The sequence below is a fragment of the Dermacentor andersoni genome, chromosome 10 (genome assembly GCF_023375885.2).
Source record: "Dermacentor andersoni chromosome 10, qqDerAnde1_hic_scaffold, whole genome shotgun sequence".
NCBI lineage: Eukaryota > Metazoa > Arthropoda > Arachnida > Ixodida > Ixodidae > Dermacentor > Dermacentor andersoni.
Window position 1 is genome coordinate 116620895 of NC_092823.1, and position 11985 is coordinate 116632879.

The 11985-nt window shown below is 43.9% G+C and overlaps 1 long non-coding RNA gene and 5 other non-coding genes across 6 annotated transcripts; 1 reads left to right on the top strand and 5 right to left on the bottom strand.

Moving 5' to 3' along the window:
• Positions 1–678: 678 nt before the first annotated feature.
• LOC129380316 (uncharacterized) lies at positions 679–5526 on the bottom strand. The gene is made up of 3 exons (XR_008608315.2): positions 4650–5526; positions 3948–4010; positions 679–1911 (listed from the first exon to the last, which is right to left on the bottom strand). It is a non-coding gene; the product is annotated as an uncharacterized lncRNA (long non-coding RNA).
• Positions 5527–5626: 100 nt separating this feature from the next.
• On the bottom strand, positions 5627–5699 carry TRNAH-GUG (transfer RNA histidin (anticodon GUG)). Its single transcript has one exon. It is a non-coding gene; the product is annotated as a tRNA-His (tRNA).
• A 228-nt stretch (positions 5700–5927) lies between these two features.
• Positions 5928–5999, bottom strand: TRNAH-GUG (transfer RNA histidin (anticodon GUG)). Its single transcript has one exon. It is a non-coding gene; the product is annotated as a tRNA-His (tRNA).
• Positions 6000–6087: 88 nt separating this feature from the next.
• On the bottom strand, positions 6088–6159 carry TRNAH-GUG (transfer RNA histidin (anticodon GUG)). The gene has a single exon. It is a non-coding gene; the product is annotated as a tRNA-His (tRNA).
• Positions 6160–9875: 3716 nt separating this feature from the next.
• Positions 9876–9949, bottom strand: TRNAN-GUU (transfer RNA asparagine (anticodon GUU)). The gene has a single exon. It is a non-coding gene; the product is annotated as a tRNA-Asn (tRNA).
• Positions 9950–10251: 302 nt separating this feature from the next.
• On the top strand, positions 10252–10465 carry LOC126546458 (small nucleolar RNA U3). The gene has a single exon (XR_007602597.1). It is a non-coding gene; the product is annotated as a small nucleolar RNA U3 (small nucleolar RNA).
• The last annotated feature ends 1520 nt before the right edge of the window (positions 10466–11985 follow it).

Here is an 11985-nt window from a genome sequence, read left to right on the forward strand (position 1 = left end):
CGAGCCGGCGCTTTGACAACCGGAGACTCGCAGGAAGAGGGGGGAGGGGGGCGGCGTGTACACCCAGCGGCAAACGATGGGGGCAGAAGCGCGCGCAGCAAGCGGACAACACGATAAAGGGAGGAGGGAAGAGATAGCAGCGACTGACTGATGCCGCTGACGCCGATAGTGAGTCAACCCCAGCTGCGGAGTTGGTTTCAGGGACAACGCCGCCGATGCCGACACAAACAATATGATACCCTCGCTTCCGCAGCGCTAAGAACCAGGTCTAGCCGTGGGAAGGTGGTCACGTATTCGTCGACGTGCCGGGGCCTACGTGAAATAACCGGCGCGTCGGCAACTGAAGAGCACCCTATCCGCCACACAAGAACAGGGGGGGGGACCCTTTCCTCCTCTTTCTGCATGGCGGCGACGGTGTTCTATGCAGTCACGTTATCTTGAATCTCTAGCGGCGTCAGCGGCATCCAGCGGTATCAGTCGGTCGCTGCTAGCGCTGGGGGGATGAAAGGGGGCGGAGCTGGTTACGAGGCCGACGACAACGCCGACGACGACGCGAAACCCAGGAACGGACGCCAAAGAGCTGCGCTCTAAAAGAAAACTTTCCGTGGCCAGGATTCGAACCTGGGTTATTGCGGCCACAACGCAAACCACGAAACACGCAAGCAGCTATTTGATGTCTAAAAGATGTCTTGAACGGCTAATTCAAAAGCCTAGTAGCTGTCTTGATCAAGACATTTTGTAGCCATGGACGTCTAGAAGTACTTCAGTAAGCCCTGCTAACGTTACGCTAAAAGTTGGCTAATGGACAGCTTGACAAGAACAACCGAAGACTTTTATTAGACATTCCCTCAAATTTTTGCGGCAGCTGTTACAGTAACACGACGTTTGCCCACAGTTACAATTTATTTTAAACGAGGCATGGATATCAGAAAAATAAAGTTTATATTGTCGGATAGAGTGATGCACAGGTAGTTTTTCCAGATGTGAACCATGGGAATAGTGTAGTACAGCCTCATTGGTCAATTAGTGCTTTTTAATTAGACCAATCAATTGAATGCCGCCTGTCAGAATTATTTTGCAAATAAAACAAGATCTGTATTGTATGCTGATATCATTCTAATGTTCACCCATTGACCTAAACAAAAACATCTCTGCGTTAAACACGTCATTATTGACAAAACTTCGCCCTGCTGCGTCTCCACCAAATTGAAAGTTTCTAGCAAAGAAACATTTTGTCAGTGATGCTGCAGTTCAGGCAAAAATTACATCCTGGTTTCAGCTACAGGGGGCACAATAGCCTTACACCAGTATACGAAACAGAACACTGTGCTGCAATGAGTTAAGAAATAAAGGATAGTACATCTGGAAAAACACCCTGCAAACCACTCTAACTAGCAATATAAATATATTTTTTCTGATGTCCATGCTTCATTTAAAAGTAAATTGTAACTTACTTTGTGGGTGCCTCTTGTAAGGTAACGCCACATGCTTGCACAGCATCACACCGAAATAATGGCCAGTTCGTCGGCATACCATCCATTAGTGAATTGCTTGCACGTTGCATGTTACCAGAACTGAAAGATAAATCAAAATATGCTGTTATTTTTTTTCATAAACTGTACGATGAGCTTTTCATGCATAAAAGATGATTGCAAGTGAAAATGCAGCAAGACATCTACTTCACACCATGTCACATACTCATACTTTATTACCTAATAAATTAGAAAAGATGCAGAAAGTGCAATTAATAAGAGTGACAAATAGCAGCAAAGGTGATCATGGATAAATCTTGAAGATGATTGCCGCCGCTGCCAGAGTAGGCCAGCCTTCGTAGGAGAGCACTTGCTGCCCACAAAAGCTTGCTGTCACAGGCCACGCGTGACGGTTCTTGTAGACATAGGCAAGCAGTACCTGTACAGAAGAGGAAAAAAAAGGCGAGGGAGGAAATGGGAATATTGAAATTGGAACTTCAATTAGCAATATGTGCTAAGCAAGAAGTTTGGCTCAAATTAAAAATAAATTTAAGCACTCCTTTCTCTTCAATTACGGGTATCTTAAGGTATGTATGCGATGACGTTTAAAATGACTAGTATATTTCCTATCATAAGAAGCCAACAAACACTGACACCAAGGACAACATAGGGGAAATTACTTGTGCTTAATAAATGAAATAAAGAAACAATAAATTAATGGAAATTAAAGTGGATGAATAAACACCTTGCTGCAGGTGGGAACCGAACCCACAACCTTCGCATTTCGCGTGCTATGCTCTACCAATTGAGCTACAGCGGCATCGTTTTCCCATCCACTTTCTTGGGTATTTATGTGTCCTAGTAGAACCCTGGGAGTGTTAGCCAGCGCCACAACTCAGAGACCTTGTTCCTGTCATACAGTCACTAAGTTGCATAGCAGAGTCAAAGTCAGCCTTTAAATTATTTTATCGTGTTTTGTGGCTAAAAAGCCACTTATCAACCTGCGAAACAAGTCTCAGAAGTTTCCTGCAAAATATAATCAGTTTAAAACAGTAATTCACTCTGCAGGTAAATGGTGTACTAACTTAATTAAAAAGTGAAATAGCGTTTTATGTTGTTGAACTAAAAGCAAGTTTGGGATTTTGCGCTGCCTAGCTGTTGCCTTTCTTTCAAACTTAAACATGACACAGTACAGAGTAAGCAGGTAGCATGTAAAGGAGGACTGGTGATAAAGTAGTGTTCCAAAGCAACACTCCTAGCTGGATCAATCACTTTTGTTGATATATTTTCATGTGACCCTAATTGGCTTAGGGCAATACCTCACACAAATGATGCAACACCTTGGATGATGCGTCATACAATATTGAAAGTATCTCATGATGTGATCAAACGATAACATTGCCCATTGTCTTGGAAGTGTTAACATGCTGTTTGCGCGAGAAAGTGCAAAGTGATTCGTATAAGTGGCAAATTCATCAGTGCATCTATAGCCTCAGGTAATTCTGAGCATGTATGTTGACTTGCAATTGAGAAGCCACTGCACATAAAAAGGTGTATTCAAGTGATGGTCCATGCTGAACAATTGCCCACCTAGTGAAAAGGCAAATGTGGCAGGCTAATGGGCCAGGGCAAATAGATTGCTAAATTCTGTTAACACCTCCAATGATATTATTGAAGTAGGTGACAAAAAACAGCACAGGTAAAATTGCAGTTATGACAAAATTTTAAGAGCACCTCTGCAAACTGTTGGAACCCTCAGCATCATGCCTGTTCTACACGCACATATGTTGCAGCGCAATCTATATCTCAGACGCAGGCGCCTCCACACATCACTTTGCGATCTCCTCACAATAAGGTTAAAAAACAGTCTGGCACAAGCTACCTGATGTGATTCATTTTGCAAGCGCCAGCCAAGTGCTGATGGTGGTAGAGCGAAATTGAAGTTTGTCCTTGTATGAATGCCTCGGCCCATGTTTTATCAATTCTAGCGGCAAAGCACACCTTTTACAGCACACATAAATCTTAAATTAGACTGCTTGCTGATGCTGTACAGTAAATTCCTGTAAAGAAACTAGATCACACTGAAAACATTTAGAATACCAAACTAATCACATACTGGCTTGAATACAGTTGTGCATTAGGGAAGCAAGGTGTAATGTACACTGTTGTAGCAAATTTTTACTCATGTATGGAATACTTGTATGATACAGCAGAGTTAATTTTTGAGTTCTTACATAGCAATGACTACCTACAGGTACATTTTGTAAGGCTTAGGGAAACTAATTATTAGTAGAACTGTGTATGTACTCTGGCACTGAGTAATTGGTTATAAGAGTGGCAGCTTCTAACGGACCAGTGCAAAAAAATGCCCGTTTGTGAGACACCAACTAGCTATTTTACCACGAAGTGCTCCCTGGCCTTAAACCATATAGAAAGCACTGGGAGGACCAGAGAGGGTACAGTACATTGGCTTACACTGATCATGATGAGGTCCCGTCATCCAGCTAGCGCCAAGGTACAAGAAGGATGTCCAGCCGTCTATAGAGTGAAAGGAACAAAATAAGATAGCATCAAGTCAGTTGAAAGGCATATTTGCAGCTACAAATAAGGTGACCCAGTCACAGTCATTCATTAATAAATGCCAAGCTGTCGTGATTTCACTCCCACATGAAGCACCTACTAGGTTAAAGGTTTTGCTGCTTATTTAGAACAAAACACAAGTGAAATTTGTACATCAGCAGACGATTTAATTTGGAATTGTATAGATGAAGTTAACATTGCAGTTATATTTTTGTTTTGCTATAAAGTGGGAACGCTACAAACTGCATAGTCACTGACACACCCGCGCGCACACGCAAAAACAAAAGGACACAAAATAGGGCGAGTTCAGTCTGGTTCAGCATTACAGCCAGCGCGTCGTCTTCGAATGCACTCCTTTCGGTTGGTTCGTGCTACGTTAACCACAAAGACTAACAAGCAGGGCAAAGTTCTGACTGGTGTTGCGGAAGTCGTGGAGCGCGGTAGTGCTGAACGGCTGAACACAAGCAGAACCCTCGTATAAAAGTAATGACGAAAACTCGTAGGGCAGAAGAGCCCATATATCAAGAATTGTCGCGGGTAACACCTAAAAATATTCACATTGTTGACGAAAAACGAAGTGCAATGTATTTCACTTACCGGAAAAAGTGTTATCCGAACGTGCGACGTACAAAGACGCACCGAGACACGAAGGCGGCGAACGTAGATCCCGCCATTGTGGTAGTAAGCCGTCGGCGAAAACGCGCAATACAGCTGATGTCACGAAGCACTGATGCAAAACACAGGGCAAACAGCATCAGCACAGCTAAATGACTCCAGTTAATATCCAGTATAAATGTACATAACGGCTTAGAATGACACACAACTGAATAACGAACCCACGACCGAGACAGCGAGACATGGGCGGCAGTGGCCGTTTTTTCAAACTTCCTGCCTCCCAGTGTTTCCAGCACAGAATAAGATGTCCGGCAAATTTGGATTGTGCCGCCGAAGTGATCGCAGTGCGGTGGCTCTGTCACACCGCTGTGCAACGCCGGCGTTTCGCTCCTGATGCGGCGCGAGCATAGAATGGTTTCCAGGCGTCGTGTGCGCGCCCCGTATGGAAAACAATAACACGCCCTTGATTTTTGAAGTTCTGGTGTGAAATTATTTAATATTAAAGCCAATTAACTTATGTTGCTTCCAACGAGTTCGATTTGTCTGTGGCGTCTTTTATTCGCTAACGCCAACGGCCGACGGTAACCGCACTTTTAACACGTCGTTTGGCATTTTATGCACTTTTAGACAAAAAGATCTAGAAAAGTTCTTGAGTTAGACATTCTGAATGTGTTTACCAAAACAGACTCTAGTGACACCAGTAGTGGGTTTTGCCGCAGATAGAATATATACTAGCATATTGCAAGTGCTGAGGTCATGTTTAGAAAAAATTCTATTTTCTGTCTTATCATAGACCAAGACGTCTATAGCCGTTTGTAGCCGTTTCAAGAAGTTTTTAAGAGGTTCTGTGTTTCGTGGGAAGGTACTAACCACTATACGATCACGACTGTCACCGGGGACGATGAACGAGCAGAAGTAGTCAGTTTGTAATGCCCACGCGCCAAAAAGAAAAAAAAACTTGCCGCGACCAGGATTCGAACCTGGGTTATTGCGGCCACAACGCAAGGTAATAAACCACTATACGATCACGGCTGTCCCCGTTTTTTTTTTACTTTATGGCCTGGCTGTGGTACATAGTTTCACAAGAGGCAACGCTCACCAAAACGAATACGAAAGTAGAATATACATTTTCTCTATGTGCACATATTACAAAGCATTTTGCGGGCTCAGTCTAATCAAAATTCGCGCGGACGATGAACGAGCAAAAGCTTTCTGTTAAATTGTAATCACCACATGCCAAAAAGAAACACAAAAAAAACTTGCCGTGACCAGGATTCGAACCTGGGTTATTGCGGCCACAACGCAAGGTACTAACCACTATACGATCACGGCTGTCCCCGTGGACGATGAACGAGCAGAAGTAGTGTGTTGACAACAAATTTTTAATCCCCACACGCCCAAAAAAAAAGATAAAAAAACTTGCCGTGACCAGGATTCGAACCTGGGTTATTGCGGCCACAACGCAAGGTACTAACCACTATACGATCACGGCTGCCCCGGAGACAAGAAACCAAGAGAAGCAATGTGTTGACAACAAAATGATAAAACAGTTTTTTTTTTAAGTTTGTACACAAGAAATGTTGGCGCTCAAATGCGGCTTCAAAAACAGTTCTGCGTTCAAGGGCAGGAACGGGCAGAACCGTGACAACGTACAGTTAGAGCGGTGGCATGACGGACGAAGAGACAGCACTGGTGGCGCCATCTCATGCTACCGACATCAACTAGAGCACGTATAGCTCTACGCAAACAACGTTGTAACCCCTGGTGGTGCCAGAAGGGGAGGGGCGGTTTGGGAGCCTGCCTTCCCCCTCCCCCAGTGGCATAGCAAAGGGGGGGGGGGGCGGGGGGCCGATGGCCCCGGGTGCAAGGGGCCATTGGAGGGGGGTGTCATATGCGTCTGAAGACACCCGGAAATTGTCGATATCCTCGCCTTCCTCGACTACAAGCGGGGGTGGGGGGTGGGGAGGGGTGGCAAAAGACCTATGGGCCCCGAGTGCCAGACGACTTAGCTACGCCACTGCCCTCCCCTTCTAAAATACGGGCATTTAGCAGTCACACTACAAAGTATGCAGAGTTCGCCTCCGTGTCCGCCTATTTTGATGAGCTCCCCTCATCCCTCACTCATTGAGGCTGCCCTCAATTCGCCCTGCTTGTAACGAAAGAGGTTATAAAGAACTAATCGAGATAACGAAGTAATCATAATTCCCCTTTAAATTCTTATATATACACATGCATCGAGTGTTTAAAGTCAGGGGGAGCCCGGGGGGCCCCCACTCGCCAGGTATACAGTAGCACTGCGGCATATATATATATATATAAGAGCTTGTGTGTCTGCACTCGTGCTATACTGGTCGCCGCCCCACAACCCTCACCCGAAGGCAGACTTTTAAGAGGAAGCTTTAGGGGGCTCGGGCCCAATCCCGACGCGACCTATTGAAATAGATGTAAAACACAAGAATGTTTTTCTGAGTTGACCCCTGGGCCAATTTTAATGAAATTTATTGCATTCCAGAGAGAAAGTTAAATTCTAGTGACTGTTGGAAGCGGAATTTCGATCTAGGTCCTGTACTTTGTTAAAAAGATTGTCAAAAATTCGTAAGTTCGAAAAAAATAGAAGCGCGAAGTTTACAAATTCATATCTCTAGATTAAGAACAGATATCGCGGTTCTGTAAACGGCATCCGTTAGATCATTGAAAGCGGACAAATTCGGTATGTCATTTTATATCTTACGTGAATTGGTTACGTTGTGTACAAGGGTTCTGCAAAAGCAGTATTTATCTAGTACTGAATATTTTTAGATTCGTGTGTAACATAACAATTTTGTCCGCTTTAGATGGACTATTAGATGCAATTCACAGAATTGTATTATCGTTTTTCGGTGCTGAGTTACAGAGTTGTAAACTTTGATATAGTTGCGTTTTTTGAATATTTTCGATATTGCCAATTTTTAATAAACAATTGAGGACTTAAATGGAAAATTCAATACCAAAAGTCGCTAGATTTTAGGTTTCCTTTTAAATGCAACAAACTTCGTCAAATTTGGTGCAGTGGTTGCCGAGAAAAACGAATTCTCCTTTCACATGTATTTAGATAGGAGCGCACGAGCTAAATCTTCCCTGCATGCATCCCATTTGCTCCCGAGTTTTCGACGTTGCGACAATATGGTTTTAACGAAGTGAAAACCTGTAAAACAATATAATGGACTTTGTTTGTTTGTTTGCTTGCTTGCTTGCTTCAGAATGATGACTTAAATGATCATTTCGCAGCACAAAGCCATCACGGACTTCTTTGTTGCTAAGATGGCGCTCCCATGCATACTGCCGCCGACGTCTCTGGCTTTCTGGTATTCCGTAATCTGTATTATTCTCTCCATGTCTGCGAACTATGGCCTAAGAAGTGGAGCATCTGACCTATGTGTAGAGCATTAGAGTCGAGGGGCCCATGGCTCTAATCTCATCACCAGACACATTTTGCTGAAGAGGTCCCAAATGCGAGGAAGGACATGCCTTACCTAGCGCAAAATGCGCCACAGGCAGAAAAAAGTCTCATTAAGAACCTGTGTGACCGTTTAATGCTTCCTGGGATCATTGCGTTGAAGAATCACTTCACAACGCGCTTAGATCATCTACAACGTGCTCACCACGCGTCGACACCACATTACGGTGTGTAAGCCGAGACACGCTATTTCAGAGACATTCCCCCTAACGATATCTTTTTTTTTTTTCAGATATCGCTAATCGGACGAGAAATGTCCCTGAAGAGGTCGCCGTCACGCATATCGCCTGGTGGCCATCTGGCTTTCCCGAGGAGCCCATAACTAGCTCGCCACTTTCGCGAATAAACTTCTCTCTCTCTCTCTTCCTAAAGTAAGACTTTTTCACTGAAACGCCAGGCTCCAGCTCTCTTGAAAGCACGCACAAGGAGTCGTAGCGTGCTAATCGGCTAATTGAGCTAGTTTGCACAATGATCATCGTTACATCGATATATATCTGGCGCGCCGTCACGCAGTAGTATCTCACGATATGTAATCAATTCAGTATACTCAGTAATAGTATTCGAAAGAACTTTCCTAACGCAGCTTATGCGCCAACGGTTCATCACTTTGAGAGACAGGTGTATAGCCACGATAATGATGGCCTGCAGACTTCTGTTTCCCGAAAACAGCGCCGTTGGTGAGTCAGGATGACGTCACGGATTGCAGTGCATTTATTTTGGACGCATTATACAGTGTGTGCCAGTTATCATGCGCCAAGATTTAAAAATGTGGAAATTCCACGTAGCCAGAGAGAATTAACCAAGGTGTTTGCCGTCGCTTGCAGATACTCAGATTATATTTTGCATTCCGCGTAATTAAATCATTAGTATTAATTCATCAATAAACTTCTCAAAGATTAAAATGAGATGAAAAGTGTCAATGAGAAAATTGTCAGAGCAACATGAAGAACTGCCGATATAGCTTTCTGTTGCTCAATACATGTTACATAAAAGTGTTTTTACGAGCGTGAAAGAAGCCCGCGAATATATACACAAGGTGCCTCGATCGGCCAGTCGTGCGGCAATAGCCCATATGTTCACACAGATAGGCTTATCTAATTTTGGTTAGTCTGCTATTTTAGCATGTCCTCACTGATCGCTTGAGGACACATATTCACACTACGACGATATCGTGCGTGTTATCGTTCCTTAATTCAGACGAATGTGGATCGAGTCATTCTTGCACGCGTAGTTCTGCAGACTCGGGAACGCATATCGTATTTGATTCAGGGATAATTAGGTGAATTCCCAGACTCGCACAAACTCGATTTCACTGTGACCCCATCAGACTCAACTCCTCATGCATGTCCACTCTAACCCGACACTCACTCAAGCTGGGATTCACCTTGATTCTTTCGATTTTATTCAGCCGACCGACGAACATGCCACGTAGACGAGTTATATTGAGAACGGTTCGTATTATAACTTACTCAAGTTGCTTTATATGATAGGATAAGCATAACTGTTTAGGAACTGTGTTGAGCTACGAAAAGAGGAGCGTGGGAATTTCGATTTGTACGTACAGAGCCTTCATACAGATTTGAAGCGCTAGCAGCGGTAGCTTGATAGGCCTAGAAACAATGACGAGGTTTAACAAATGCACTCATATATAAAATAAACGTGAAAATAGCAACAGTGAGCAATGGCGAAAAAAAAATTGAAAAAAGAAAGCACGCCCCCGGGAGGGCTCGAACCTCCAACCTTTCGGTTAACAGCCGAACGCGCTAGCCGATTGCGCCACGGAGGCGGGACGACAACATTGTTCTAAAGGGCTATGTCTACGGTGGTCGCTACTCTGAAGTTGAACAACGTGTTTTTTTGCAGATTGCAAAATGCTTTTCCTAAAACAATTTTCTTGCATTTTAAACATCATTTACTACAATTTTAGCATAAAAGGCTGATGCTAGGACTACTTATAGCTTCCTTTCTTCAATTATGTTGGAAATTATATTGATAGTAGGTAAGAAATCTGTAATAAGTTTTCCAACCAACTTGTACTTTTGATAGGGCCATTATGAGTAGGCTGCGATCCTTACAGTGTGTCAGGTTAAGATCGTGCTTCATAGGATCATTTCTATAGTGCGATCGCCGAGACGCATCCGCGAACTCGGAACACACTCGACCACGATGACGAGTCGAGGGTCTCCGCCTGAGCGCGAAGCCGGCTTAGGAATTCCGGGTTTCAGCCCGGAGTCCAGCCATTGATGACCGTTCCCTCAGCCTTGATTGGCTGTAGGGAGGGCGGAGACTCAGTCTGAGTGGCCGAGTGAAATATTAAAGAAATCAGAGCTCAGCCAATCTTTGACACGTAAGTCGTCTACCCATCTGACAACGTCACCGGTACGCTGCACCGGGCGTACCTACACCCGGCGATTTGCTATCGATTGTTCTAGTAGCCAAAACCGGGGGAGGGAAGCTGTTTTCTCGCGTTCAGAATTGTGCAAGTTGGCGCGAAGCTTTTTAGAGGTGAACGCTGTCCACTTCCATTCTGTATGCCACACTTCCCGGTACGATCGGCGATATTTGCTTTCAGTGGTTTTGGTTGTCAAAACCTGGGGGCTGTATTTTAACGATGAATTTAGTTCTTACGTACTTTCGCCCTTCGCTAAGGACTCCAACTTGCCACTTAGATGAAGCCGCCGTGGTGGCTTAGCGGCTATGGCGTTGCCGCGAGCGCGATCCAAGAGCTAGGCCACATTTTCACGTGAGCAAAATTTCTGCAAATACGATCGTGTACCGTGCAATGGGGCGGGACGTTGAAGAACCCCTGGAAGCCAAAATAATACGGAGCCGCCCACAACTGCATGACATAATCATATCGTGGTTTTCGGTACGTAAGACCCCACGATTTGATCACTAGAAATGTGCTCATTGTCGGTTTTTGTTTTTTATTGTTTAACGCTTTATTTCAAGACGGATGGTAGTCTCAACGAGCACCGCGATACATAAAATTATAGCCTGATCCCTGCAACGTTTTGAAGGGGTGTATATCAGTAATAATTACTCATAAATTTTTTGAGAACCCCAAGGAACCCGAATGAAAGTAATAATTAGCTAGTTATAGGCTAAAAAAAGTGAAATAAACAAAATAGGCTCCTGGCTCCTAGTTTGTAACTTTTGTAAGTCAGATTAAAATATTATTATGATTTGTGGGAATCGGTACTAGCCACCGTGATGATGCCCATGCTATGCGGGAAAGCAGTAACTTCACAAATGTGAAAACGGGCAAGTTCCTATTACACAGGAGCATTTGTTTTTACTCACTGCAGCAGGCACCTGGTTCGTTTTTTTTACTGTATTCTTTAGGGTCGAGAAGCAATGGTTGTCAGGTCAGGGAGCATGCAGAATTTTCTTATTTGATTATTGTGTTCAATCAGCTTTTCTGTGAAAGCAATTAGGCAATCTAGTGCATGTTCAACTGGTGCTGGAGCCTCCATGTGCTTTGTTCAGTTCCTGTACAGGGCTGTACAGCAGTGTGGATTCCTGTGCAATAGTGTATAGTAATGCATTAAGGCACTAGCTGTGTAGAGATTAGACTGCTGTAGTCAAGCTTCGGTCAAAGCTCAGTCTGAAATTGACTGCATGCTTTTTTTGTGTAAGTGAAAACTGCACACGACGGGAAGGATTGCTCATAAGAATTTTTACATACACTGTTGAAATACTGATGGATAAAAGCAACCCACAGTAAAAAAATAAGTAGCAATTTATATTAACCGAATATAATTATCAAAATAACACATACTCATGAGCACCTACTGTTGTTTGAGACATTGTTAAAACAGC